The following is a 14311-nucleotide window of genomic DNA, read 5'->3' as shown; positions in this document are numbered from 1 at the left end:
GGCTTTTCCTTCTTGGTGGCCATGAGGTCCCCTCTTTCCACCTCTGGGATGGTTTATTTTAAGCCTAACAGGATGGCAAAACTAACCAAAGTCCCCTCCTTAGGGTTACACATGCCTTATTTGCATGGTCCCACCCCCACAAGGGTGACATGCACCTTATTTACATTAGCAAGCTATCTGATCCCCTTGGTGGGCCACAAGCACCTAATTTGCATCGTTCCACCCAGCTATTTGGTGGGAGTTAAAAAGCCTGTGGCTACAAATCTAAAAACATTCCGGAAGCCAACTCTTCAGACAAAGGTTAGACTGGACTATAAGACGTAAAATGATATTGGTGAGGAGTGTGCTTCTTAGCTTAAGTAGACACATGAGACTATGTGGGCAGCTCCTGTCTGGAGACAAGGTGAGAAGGCAGAGCAGGACAGGAGAGCTGGTTTAATGGACGTGGGAAATACAGGGTGGAGAGGAGTGTGTTGTCATATCGAAGGGAGAGCAACTAGGGTTGTATAACAATGCGTGTATAAGTTTTTGTATGAGAAACTGTCTTGAGTTGTAACTTTCTCTTAAAGCACAATTAAAAAAAAAATGTCTGTGTCTAGAAGAGCCGTATTAAGTAATGCTCTGCACTGCACCCTCAGACATCCAAGTGGAGACTACAAGTAGACTAGAGATATACAAGTTTGGGGGCCAGAGCTGGAGAGTAAATATTGGAAAGTCATTGGAATATAGATTTTTTATCATTCATCAAAGAAAATATTTTATTCAAAATATTTTATTTCCCAAAACAAACTTGAGAAGTTATGCTGGATTTGAATGGAAGAGAAATGGCCAAGTTAAAATATGGAAACAAATAGCTTTCATTTGGTGGAAGCTGAAATTAAACATCTGTCCCATGAGGCATATATCAAGTTTTTAAGAGTTTCCCAGGCCATGGGGTCTTAAAAACTTGCAAACAACCAATCAAGGCACAACAATTGGTCTCTCTTCACCTGGAGCAACAGAGGAAGAAAGAAAGTCAGGAATAGGAGGAGGAAACGGAATGTGCTGCTAATTGCCTCCATAAACAGCTGCCTCTTTTCCATGAAACCAGAAGAACTGGGTGGGGCCAGGCTACCATTACTGAATATTTTGATCAAAGATTCTATAGAAGAATGATGATCAAAAGGAAATGCAGACCAGAATTTCAAATTCTCATGGAATTCAGAATTTCTGGAGCCAGGGTGGCTGGATGAACCCCTGAAACTATTGCCCTGAGATAATCTTTAAACCTTCAACCAAAAATATCTCCTGAAGTTTTCTTAAAACCAGACAATAGTTTAGCTTAACCAGTAAGGAATGTCCTCCTTGAGCACCGTGCTCTTTTAGGATCTATCTATATAGTGGTTAAGAGCTATTCCTGCTCACCAAAAAGGTCAGCAGTTGGAATCCGCCAGGCGCCCCTTGGAAACCAAATGGGGCAGTTCTACGCTGGCCTATAGGATCACTCTGAGTCGACTGGGAATCAACTCAACCGCAGCAGCGGGTTTGGTTTTTGGTTTTGTATGGGCTCAAAGTGACAACAGCAACTGGAAAAATTAGAAACTTTAGGGGGCAGTGAGTTTACGTTAACGGAAGGGGAACAACTCAGGAAAGGAGAGTGAGAACGTTTGCACGACCTGAAGAATGCAGCGTTACTGAATTGTACACGTAGGAACTGTTGACTTGGTGTATGTTTTGCTGTGTATAGTCTTAACAAAAACAAGTTACTTAAAAAAAAAAAAAAAAGAGTCTTTCAGGCCAAGTCTTTCACTGCCTTTGCTGCTTTTGCTTTGCATTTCCTCTTCCCCTTCTACGTTGCCTTCAGGCTTTTTTCTTTGCCTTTGGTTCATCCGTACTGAGTACTACCCATGCTGGTGCAGAAGACCTTTTTGTTTCTCTTAATATTGGTCTCCATTTTCATATTGTCTTTCACCGCACATTGCATTTTCTCTTGGCAACGTTTAGGCATCACCACAGTTGCTATCCCTTGAACATCTTTCATTAAAACATTGCTATCTACTTTGAGAACACTTTAAGGCTGCTGAGATTGTATGGGTCATTCTTTTTTCTCTTTTCTGTGTGCATTTTCGTTTTCCACTTATTCTGTAAGATTTTAGCCATATTTCACCTGGAAAGACTCACAGATCACACCAACCAGAAGTCTCCCCACTTCTGCCTTTTGGGCAGGCCTCTCATTAAATGGTTTTTAGTGCCATGAGGGTGAAGCACCTAGACAGAGTGTATGGAGAGGGAGGAGAATAAACTCTGTGGGCAGGGAGCAAGGAGCTCTGGGTACCCCCCACACTTAGAAGTCAGGGTGAGGAGGAAGAATTGGCCAAGGAGTCTAGAGTGGTCAGAGAAGTAGCAGAAAAATCAGGGGAACGGGACGTCCTGCATGCAGGAGAAAGGTGATCAGCTCTCTCTAAGCTGCTGGGAAGTGAAGTAGGTGAAAACAACGAAGCAGCCAACAAGTTTAGCCTTTTGGAAATCACACTGGAGTAGGTCCAGGTGGAAATGGGATGTGAGGGCATGCAGACAGCAGCTGTAGGCAACTCTGTTAAGAAGTTTTGTCGTGAAGAGATAATAGAAAGATGTGTGGTGGCTAGGAGCACCAGAAAGAGATGAGGTTTCCTAGAGCATGCTGCTGCTATGTGAATAACCATAACCCAGCAGGACAGGGAGGGTCTAACCAAGACCTCCAGGGTAAGGAGTGGAGAGGAGTAGACTTCTGCACCAGGTGGAGAAATCAGCCTCAGGTAGCAAGGAAGATTCCTCAACTGTAGTGAAGCAGAAGCTGTGGGTCAGGTGGGGTGCGGGAAGGATGAGAGAGGTTCTTTCTGGTTGCTCCCATTTTCTCAAAGAAGGAGGCAAGCTCATTGCTGGAGAGAAGAGGACTACAAGTGGTTTAAGGAGAAAGAAGGGATGAAATGTCCATGTGGTGAGTAGGCAAATGAACCTCCTAGGCTAGGACAATGAGATTTCTGGGCAGGTTAGAGCCCCTTTGAGATGTGGGATCAAGGACTTCAGTCAGGTGCAGAGACCAACTCACCACAAAGTTAGTGAAGCTTAAGCTTCGGGACTTCTCACTTCCACAGGTCCCTGGGAGGACCTACCCAAGTGTTCACGTGCAGTATGCTTCCGTCAAACTGGCAAAAGTAACTTCTCTTATCTGCAAATTATAAAGACTCTTCCCATTCTGGCTTCCCCTCTGTCACACTTTTCCTCTAATGTTGGGGTGATTGTGGGCATTTGGGGTATCTAGATATAGAGAGGGCCCTAGGTGTGCAAACAGCTTGCTCTCAGCTACTAACCTAAAGGTCGGTGGTGTGAATCCATCCAGCAGCACACCATGAAAGAAAGGCCTGGCCATCTACTTCCGTAAAGATTATGGCCCAGAAAACCCTATGGAGCAGTTCTACTCCATAATACATGGGGAAACCACGAGTCAGAATCAACTCCACAATAACTAATTTTTGGTAGTAATTATAGAGGTGAGTTGGAGAGACATAAGATTTGCGTTTAGCAGGATATGCTCGTGTGGTTCACAGTCACTGCCATATGTAGTTTAGTTAAGCTAGCCATCATGGTGTAGGACTGGCTTCCAGCAATACATTGATCATCTGTGTCCACTCACCAAGCTTTGTGATGTGACGGTGCAGGGTCAGAGAGCGAGATATATGACATGAATGTGCCCAATGGCTCCTGCCACTATAAGTACATGTGTGGTAGAGGAGAAACAAGATTTGAAATATACAGAGCCAGAAGCTAGTCTGTGGCCTGTACCAGGCTGTTAATTAATACCAATATGATGTTATTTTTTGGGATTTCATGACATTTATGGCATTTGTCAGCTTAAATTTGTAAGTTGTTGGGATCTCTTTTTTCATTCTAAATAAATATTTTGTATTGTTTTCTGTACCTAATTCTGTATTTTCTTCCTAAATGCTCCCCTAAAAAAATTAAGAAAAAAAAGTACTGTCAAAATGCTCCTTAGAAGAAAGGATGGCCAGACTTCCTTTCACATATTTTGGACATGTTATCAGGAGGGATCTGTCCCTGGAGAAGGACATCATGCGTGGTAAAGTAGAGGGTTAGAGAAAAGAGGAAGACCCTCGACGAGATGGACTGACACAGTGGCTGCAACAACCAGCTCACACATGACAAGGGTTGTGAGGATGGCACAGGACCGGGCAGTGTTTCATTCTGTTGTACATAGGATCACATGATTTGGCACTGACTTGACAGCACCTAACAACAACAACAGCAATTACATAAGCTTCAGTACCCCAATATCTAGACCTGCCCTAGGGTGGGACCAGTTGGTGGGGCTGGGATATTCTCCAGCTCATTGCTCCAGTGCAGATATGATCCAGTGAAAATGTCTGTGTCTGAGCCGGCCTGGCAGGTGTCTCTGAGTATCAGTCTGCTTGCCTCTGGATTGGCATGGGCCTGTGGCCCTGTGTGTTTGTCGATGTCCGTGTACATCACAGCTTCTTGGTGTATGTCTGGTGTCTCAACCTCCAGCCTCTTCAGCCACTTTGTAGAGTGGGGGAGGGGAGCTCGTGTCCCACAGGTGCTAGGCCCCCCGAAGGGAGCAGGGGGGCAGGGAAGGAACAGAAACATCATAGCTGGTCGGATGTCCCAGCTTCCCCTCGCACACTAGAACGTATTCTCAGACCTCAGTTCCAAGGCTCAGCTCCTCCCTTTGCAGTTCTTCAAAGCAAAGCCTGGCTTCCTGGAACCGCCTGGGTCCTGAGGAGGGAAAGGGTACCTGGAGGATGGATCCTGGGGGCTTGGGAGGTGGGGGGTGGGGGTAAGAGGACCGGGCCCTGGGCCAAGGGAAGCCCTCCCTCACTTTGCCTGGGTGCCAAAGCTAAAGGAAAGAAAGGCCTCCCTGTGGCAAGAAGAGGCTAGTGCAGAGCGGGTGGAATGACAAGGGCAGTGAAAGCAATCCAGGAAAGGCAAGCCCCTTCCTGCCACCCCTACACCCGACACATACACACATAATGCCTGGAACGCTGAAATTCATTCATTCTTCAGCATATACGGTGCATAGTATGGGCCAGGTTCAGTTCTAAACCCCGGGAAAGTAGTCCAAGATTCTGGCCCTCATGGGTCATACATTCTTGTGGGTGAAACACGATGCAAACATCATCTGTCAGAAAGTGAAAAGTGCTATGGAGAGAAATAAAGCAGGAGGGGGGAGTGGGGAGTGGGAATTGCAATTTTAGTATAATCAGGTGAAATTTAGAAGGTGAGGGAGCAAGGCGTGGAGACAGCTGAGGCAAGAGCATTCTAGGCAGAGGGAACTGCTAGTATGAAGGCCTTGAGGTGGCAGTAGGCCAGCCTGTCAGAAGAACAGCTAGCAGCAAGGAGGCCAGTAGGGCTGGAGCAGAGGTAACAAGTGCAGGACCTGTAAGAAATGAGATCGGAGAAGTAAAGGGAGAGTCAGATCATGTAGGACTTTCCAGAACATTCTCAGGACTTTGGCTTTTACCCTGAGTGAGATGAGAAGCCATTGGAGGGTTTTTTTTCTCCTATTTTTTTGTTTTATTTTTGGAACTTTTTATTTCCATAAAAATTTCAAACTTCCAGAAAAGTTTCAAACACAGTATTCTTTTCCTAGATTCATTAATTATTTCATGGATTAAAATCCATTAATTTACCGCATTTGCTTTATCATTTCTCTACAAATACTGTTGTTGCCGTTAGGTGCTGTCAAGTCGTTTCCGACTCAGAGCAACCTTATGTACAACAGAACAAAACACTGCCCAATCCTGTACCATCCTCATGATCATTGTTACACTTGAGCCCATTGTTGCAGCCACTGTGTCAATCCATCTTGTTGAGGGTCTTCCTCTTTTTCACCGACCATCCATCCACTTTACCAAGCATGATGTCCTTCTCCAGGGCCTGGTCCCTCCTGATGACATGCCCAATACATGTGAGACAAAGTCTCTTCATCCACGCTTCTAAGGAGCATTCTGGTTGTACTTCTTCCAAGACAGTCATGTTTGTTCTTTTGGCAGTCCGTGGTATATTCAACATTCTTTGCCAATACCACAACTCAAAGGCATCAATTCTGCTTCAGTCATCCTTATTCATTGCCTAGCTTTGACATGTGTATGAGGGGATTGAAAATACCACAGCCTTGGTAAGGTGCACCTTAGTCCTCAAAGTGATATCTTTGTTTTTAACACTTTAAAGAGGTCCTTTGCAGCAGTTTTGCCCAATGCAATGCGTCTTGTGATTTCTTGACTGCTGTTTCTATGGGCATTGATTATGGATCCAAGTAAAATGAAATCCTTGCCAACTTCAATCTCTTCTCTGTTTATCATGATGTGGCTTATTGGTCCAGTTGTGAGGATTTTTGTTTTCTTTATGTATAGGTGTAATCCATACTGAAGGCTGTAGTCTTTGATCTTCATCAGTAAGTGCTTCAGGTCCTCTTTACTTTCAGCAAGCAAGGTTGTGTCATCTGCATAATGCAGGTTGTTAATCTTCTTCCAATCCTGATGCCCTGTTCTTCTTCATATAGTCCACCTTCTCAGATTATTTGTTTAGTATACAGATTAAATAAGTATGGTGAAAGGATACACCTTTCCTGATTTTAAACCACTCAGTTTCCCCTTGGTCTGTTTGAACGACTGCCGCTTGATCTATGTACGTTTCCGCACGAGCACAATTAAGTGTTCTGGAATTTCCATTCTTCACAATGTTATCTATAATTTGTCATGATTCACACAGTCAAATGCTTTTTCATAGGCAATAAAACACAAGTAAACATCTTTCCGGAATTCTTTGCTATCACCCAAGATTGACCTGACACGTTCTCTTCTGAACCCTGCTTGAATTTCTGGCAGCATCCTGTCCAGTACTGCTGCAACCGTTTTTGAGTGATCTGCAGCAAAATTTTACTTGCGTGTGATATTAAAATTGATCGATAATTTCTGCATTCTGTTGGATCATCTTTCCTTGGAATGGGCATAAGTATGGATCCCTTCCAGTTGGTTGGCGAGGTAGCTGTCTTCCAAATTTCTTGGCATAGATAAGTGAGCACTTTAACGTTGCATCCACCGTTGAAAACATCTCAATTGGCGTTCAGTCAATTCCTGGAAATTTGTTTTTTCACCAATGCCTTCAGTGCAGGTTGGACTTCTTCCTTCTTCCTTGCAAATATTTTGTAGATATAAAATATTTGTTTTCTGAATCATTTGTGGGTAAATTGGAAACACTACCCCCTTTCCTCCTTATCATTCAGTCTACATTTCCTAAGAATAAGGACATTCATAGCATAATAGTATACAATAGTATAATTACAAAAATCAAGAAACTAAAATTAATGTAATATTGTGCACTGCTGGTGGCAATGTGAAATGGTGCAGCTGCTGTGGAAAATAGTTGGCAATTTCTCAAAAAGTTAAACACAGATTCACCATATGACCCAGCAATTCCACTCCCAGGTACATACCCAAGAGACTTAAAAACAGGGTCTCAAACAGACACTTCTACACCAATGTTCGTTGCAGCCCTATTTGCAATGGCCACAAGTGTCCATCAACAGATGAATGGATAAACAAAATGTGGTACATACATACAATGGAATTTTATTCAGTCATAAGGAAAAGTGAAACACTGACACATGCTATGACATGGATGGGCTTTGAAAACATAATGCTGAGTGAAATAAGGCAGGCAGAAAAGGACAAATATAGTGTGACTCCACTTTTATGGAATATCTAGAATAGGCAAATGCACAGGGAACAAAGTTGGTTAGGGGTTACCAGGGGCTAGGTTAGGGGGAAATGCACAGTTATTGCTAAAAGGGTACTGAACTTCTGATGATAAAAGAAACTTTTGGAAATGACTAGCGGGGATGGTTGCGCAACACGGTGAGTTTAATTAATGTCACTGAATCAAACATGGTTGAAATGTTTGTTACATATATTTCACCACAATAAAATTGTTTTTAGTTTAATAGTGAAACGGGAGTTTTTTATTATATATATTTTATCACAATCATTTAATCCCTGGTCCATATTCAGATTTTCTCAGTTATTACAATGATGTCTTTTATAGCTATTTTTTTTTCCTGATCCATGATCCAATTCCAGGTCCACAAATTGCATTTAGCGGTTGTGTATCTTCAGTCTCATTTAATCTGGAAGAGTCTCTTTGTCTTTCTTGACCTTGACATTTTGAAACGTTCAGGACCATAATTTTGTAGAATGTCTTACAATTTGGTTTGTCTGATGTTTCCTCATGGTTCATTTTAACTTTTCTAGGTGTCTTAGTCATCTAGTGCTGCCATAACCGAAACACCACAAGCAGATGGCTTTAATAAACAGAAATGTATTCTCTCACAGTCTGGTAGGCTACGAGTCCAAATTCAGGGTGTCGGCTCCAGGGGAAAGCTTTCTCTCTCTGTCGGCTCTGGAGGAAAGTCCTTGTCCTCAGTCTTCCTCTGGTCAAGGAGCTTGTCAGGAGCACGGAGCCCATGTCCAAAGGATGCGCTCTGCTCCCGGTGCCGCTTTCTTGGTGGTATGAGGCCCCCAGCTCTGCTTGTTTCCTTTTCCTTTTATCTCTCAAGAGTTTCCCCACCCCAGGGAGACTCCCTTTACCTTGGATCAGGGAGGTGATCTGAGCGAGGGTGGTGTTACAATCTGACTGTAATGCTTTCAACATAAAACTACAATCGCAAAATGGAGGACAAGCATACAACAACAAGTTGATACACACATTTTTGGGGGGACATAATTCAATCCATGACACTAGGTTATGCATTTTTGGCAAGAACATCAACACAAGAGAGATGTTATGTCCTTCTTGGCATATTACATCAGAAGACTCATGTCAGTTTGTCCCAACACTGAGATGCTGATTTTGATCATGTGGCTAAAATGGTGTTTGCCAGGTTTCTCCACTGTAAAGTTATTATTTTCTGTTAGTAATTAATTAATGGAAAGATACTCTGAGTATCTTTACTATTTATTCCTCATCAAATGTTCACCCACTAGCTAAGTAGCCATTGATGATTTCTAACTCCATCATTCCATCTATATTTATTAGCTGTGAGTTTACTGTAAGAAAGAGCTTTCCCTTTCCCCCTATTTATTTAAATGGAAGAAATTTGGAAGACAGCTACCTGGCCAACAGACTGGAAGAGATCCGTATTTATGGCTATTCCCAAGAAAGGTGATCCAACTGAATAAGAAAATTATCAAACAATATCACTAATATCACACGAAAGCACAATTTTGCTGAAGATCATTCAAAAGCGGCTGCAGCAAGTATATCAGCAGGGAACTGCCAGGAATTCAGGTCGGATTCAGAAGAGGACATGGAACCAGGGATATCACTGCTGATGTCAGAGGGATCCTGGCTGAAAGCAGAGAATACCAGAAGGATGTTTACCTGTGTTTTATTGACTATGCAAAGGCATTCGACTGTGTGGATCATAACAAATTACGGATAATATTATGAAGCATGGGAATTCCAGAACACTTAATTGTGCTCATGAGGAACCTTTACATAGATCAAGAGGCAGTTGTTCGAACAAAACAAGGGGATACTGAGTGGTTTAAAGTCAGGAAAGGCGTGTGTCAGGGTTGTATCCTTTCACCATACTTATTCAATCTGTATGCTGAGCAAATAATCTGAGAAGCTGGACTATATATATGAAGAAGAACGGGGCATCAGGATCGGAAGAAGACTTAACAACCTGCGTTATGCAGATGACACAACCTTGCTTGTTGAAAGTGAAGAGGCCCTGAAGCACTTACTGATGAAGATCAAAGACCACAGCCTTCGGTATGGATTACACTTCAACATAAAGAAAACAAAAATCCTTACAACTGGACCAATAAGCCACATCATGATAAATGGAGAAAAGATTGACGTTGTCAAGGATTTCATTTTATTTGGATCCACAATCAACACCCATGGAAACAGCAGTCAAGAAGTCAAAAGACGCATTGCATTGGGCAACTATGTTGCAAAGGACCTCTTCAAAGTGTTGAAAAGCAAAGACGTCACCTTCAAGACTGAGGTGCACCTGCCCCAAGCCGGTGGTGTTTTCAATCGCCTCATATGCATGTGAAAGCTGGACAATGAATAAGGAAGAAGACCGAAGAAGGATTGACTCCTTTGAATTGTGGTGCTGGTGAAGAATATTGAATATACCATGGACTGCCAAAAGAACGAACAAATCTGTCTTGGAAGAAGTACAACCAGAATGCTCCTTAGAAGCAAGTATGGCCAGACTGCGTCTTACATACTTTGGACATGTTGTCAGGAGGGATTGGTCATTATGCTTGGTAAAGTGCAGGATCAGCAGAAAAGAGGAAGACCCTCAACAAGATGGATTGACACAGTGGCTGCAACAATGGGCTTAAGCATAACAATGATTGTAAGGATGGCGCAGGACCTGGCAGTGTTTCATTCTGTGGTACATAGGGTCACTGTGAGTTGGAACTGACTCAACAACGACAACATGAACTTTGAATCCGTATTTTATTCATTGAATTATAATCATCACAATAATTTGTTTTAATGCTCAAATTGTCCCAGATTTAGTCAACGGAAGCCCCTTCAAGCCAGCTGCTGTCTTTCTGATATATACCCGATAATCTTTGAGCACTGCTTTACTTTCTAGTGTGACAAAATATTCCAAGATCATTTTGTAATTTCCCAGTCCTAGCCCTAGAATCAGTCTTTTGCTCCAAGGAGCCCTGGTCAATTTTAGTACAGTATGGTATTTAGTAACCAAGATCTGGGTGCTTGGTGTGCTCCTTGCTACTGGTGTGCCATTACTTCTAGACCCTCTCAGTGGACAGAGTTAGGATATATGTGTGTGTGTGTATGTGTTGTGTGTGTATGTGAGTCTTGGTCCTCTAGTGCTGCTATAACAAATACCACAAGTGGGTGGCTTTAACAAAGAGAAATTTATTCTCTCACAGTCTAGTAGGCTATAGGTCCAAATACAGGGAGTCAGCTCCAGGGGAAGGCTTTCTGTGTCTACTCTGGAGGAAAGTCCATGTCATCAATCTTCCCTTGGCCTACGAGCTTTTCGGAGCAGAAATCAAAGGACATGCTCTGCTCCGGGCACTGCTTTCTTGGTGATATGAGGTCCCCCACTCTCTGCTTGTTTCTCTTTTATCTCTTGTAAGACAAAAGGTGGTGCAGGCCACACTCCAGGGAAACTCTTTTTACGTTAAATCAGGGATGTGACCTGAGCAAGGGTGTTACATCCCACCCTAATCCCCTTTAACCACAGGCAGAGATTACGATTTATAACACATAGAAAAATCACAAAATGGAAGATAACCACACAATACTGAGAGTCATGGTCTAACCAAGTTGACACATATTTTGGGGGGACACAATTCAATCCACAACAATGTGTATACATTTATTTCTATATATTCACACGCATTAAAGGTTGGTAGTTTGAATTCACCCAACAGCTCTGCAGGAGAAAGAACGGGCGATCTGTTCCCATAAAGATTAAAAAAAAGACTAGAAAATCCTATGGGTAGTTCTACTCCATCACATGGAATCGCTATGAGTTGAAAATTGACTTGACAGCACCCAACAACAACAGGTACATTAAACATCATGACTTTGTACTGACACTCCATTGGAAGATTTTGAAGAGCAGATAGAATCTGATTTATCTTTTAAAGGGATTATTCTGCCAGATAATTAAGACTAGCTTTAAGAGTGAACACAAGGGAATAATTTAGGGGCTAGTGCAATAATCTAGGTGAGAGATGAAGACGGCTTGGACCAGGGTTTAGTGGTGAAGGCAATAAGTAGGCAAAATTTTGACAAATTTTAAATAGAAATTGCTTATCAATTTGATATGGAGAAGAGAAGGATCAGGAATGATTCTAAGGTTTTTAGCCTGATCAGCTGAAGGAATAGAACTTCCATTAAGTGAGATGGAGAGACTAAAGGTGAACAGGTTCTGGTGAGAACACCAGAAGTTTGGTTTGAACATTTTAAATTTGTGACGTAGGGCAATGGGATACATGTATCTGTTTATTCAGGGAAGAATTCTGGAGTTGAAGATGAAAAGTTGGGGTGTATTAATGCATTCGTTTGTGTTTAAAGCCATGATACTGGAGATCACAGGAGTAAGCACAGATAGCAAAGAGACTGGAGAACTGAGTCTTGGGAACATTTCAACATGTAGAAATTCAAAAGACGAGGAACAGCAAAGAAGTCTCTGAATGAGCTACTAATGAAATAGGAGAGATATTAGAAGGTTGTGGAGTCCTAGAAGGCAAGTGAAGAGGATGTTTCCAGGAGCTGACAGTGAGCATCTGCGTCAACTGCCACTAAGTTGTGATCCGTGGATTCAGCAAGGTGATTGACGTTTGTCACTTTACCAAAAGCAGATTTGATAGGGGAAGGCGGGAGTAGTCTGACACGAAAGGATTCAAAGGAGAATGGAAAGATGGAATTGGAGACATGGAGTACAGATAACTTGTTTTGTGGTAGGGGGAAGCAGAGAAATGCAGTGGTAGCTGGAGGGGGCTGTGGGGTCAAGATAGGTTTTGTCTTGTTTGTAGGCAAGGGAAATAATCCCGTAGAGGGAAAAGTTGATGGTGTAGGAAAGAGAGCGATGTCCTTGAGTGAGCCAGAGGGTAACTGTAGGGGTTGGTCTTTGTTAGGTGGGAGGGTTCACCTACAGTAATGAGAGAAAGGAGGAGTATGTGACTGGGAAACTTCAGAATGTTTTTTGTTTTTCTCAGTAGAACAGGAAGTATAGAAGGGTGAATGGATTAAGAAAATGTAATGATTTCCAAGTAGCGCTAAGGGAACACCTGAGTTTGGTGGAGTTAAGAATCGAAATTGGAAAAAGAAAAAAAAAAGAAGAAATCCGTAGCAAAAAAGCTTTCAGGAGGACACAATCTTCGGAGTAGGGAGTGACAGGAGCCTGAGGCCCGCAAGAGGGCGCTCGCAGGTCGGTCCTGGATGGCTGAGAATATTTGGCTCCCTGAGAGCCTCAAAATAAAGATGGGTGTTCTCCAAGGGAAGAAAGAGCTAGAAAAAGAACTACTTCTTCCCCTCGGAGATCGTGACACCCATTCCCAAAAGCACTGACGCTGTGAGCAGGATTCGAACCTGCGCGGGGAGACCCCATTGGATTTCGAGTCCAACGCCTTAACCACTCGGCCATCACAGCCACGTGCGACCTTAGCCCTGCGCAACTATAGCTGCCTATCAACGTGCCCGCCTCTCGCCGACCCCGCCCCCGCTGCCTCGAGACTTCCGTGCGCGTGCGCTTGATTCCGGGGCGCTTATCGCGCCTCCTCTGTATCAGCTGTCAGCATCTCTGTGTGAGTCCGCCTTACTGCTCTCTGTGTCCGACATGACCCACAGTATGGCCCCAACAAAATGAGCCCAAACCTGAATCCAGGCTCCCCAACGGTTGGGGGGAGACGAAAGGATGCCCACCTCACAATAGCTCAGGAAAGCGGACTACGAGTCTTGACTTGCAAGAGGTACCATTTTAAAATTGCACTGGAATGGACGCTTCAGGAGGGATTGGTTTGGTAAGAAGAAGAATCTTCGGAAGGCACGACAGGGAGGAGCTTCGGAATAGACAGAAATGCGTTCTTTACGCGGCAATAATATACTGCTCAAATAGGCCCAGGCACCGCTGGGATTCGAACCCAGGATCTCCTGTTTACTAGACAGGCGCTTTAACCAGCTAAGCCACGGCGCCAGCCGGAGACATTGTGTGTCTATGGGTAGATCAGCTGTTAAAGGGCGCCGGTCGATGGCAATCACCCACCAGACGCTGTAGCAGGCTCCCTTCTGCTTTTCCAAAGTTAATGCGCCCCACCTCCTCCGCCCCTCCCTTTTCCTACACCTTTGGGGGCCAACATGATCGTGAATGGGTGCGCCTGCCCGCGTTCCTTAGGTTCCTAGGCTGATCTGCTGAAGGGCCCTATCCTGTGGTGATGAAGAAGCTAAGCAACCTCTACTCCGAAGCTGAACACCCTCGGCTGCCTGACAAGACCCGGCGTTAAGCGGGCTTCTCTCACCCGCCGGGGACCCACGGTTGGAGCTTGCACAAGCCCTTGGACACAAGCTGCTTCTCATCTCTCCATGAAAGGACAAGCCCGGCTGTGGGAATGTTCGGGAGGCGATAGTAGGGGTTTGAGTTAGGTTGTAGATACAGCAGGTTCAACAGGGCCCTTCGGCTGGGAAGGGTGTGGGGAGAAGGGGAATGGGGATGGAACTGCTCACCTTCATAACCTTCTAAGCTGCCAGCAAACAC

The 14311-nt window shown here is 43.9% G+C and overlaps 2 non-coding genes across 2 annotated transcripts; both read right to left on the bottom strand.

The window, feature by feature from the left end:
• Positions 1–13128: 13128 nt before the first annotated feature.
• Positions 13129–13210, bottom strand: TRNAS-CGA (transfer RNA serine (anticodon CGA)). The gene has a single exon. It is a non-coding gene; the product is annotated as a tRNA-Ser (tRNA).
• A 469-nt stretch (positions 13211–13679) lies between these two features.
• Positions 13680–13753, bottom strand: TRNAT-AGU (transfer RNA threonine (anticodon AGU)). The gene has a single exon. It is a non-coding gene; the product is annotated as a tRNA-Thr (tRNA).
• Positions 13754–14311: the final 558 nt, after the last annotated feature.

This window comes from Elephas maximus, chromosome 19 (assembly GCF_024166365.1).
Source record: "Elephas maximus indicus isolate mEleMax1 chromosome 19, mEleMax1 primary haplotype, whole genome shotgun sequence".
Classification (NCBI taxonomy): domain Eukaryota; kingdom Metazoa; phylum Chordata; class Mammalia; order Proboscidea; family Elephantidae; genus Elephas; species Elephas maximus.
This window is presented reverse-complemented; position numbering and strand designations above follow the sequence as displayed.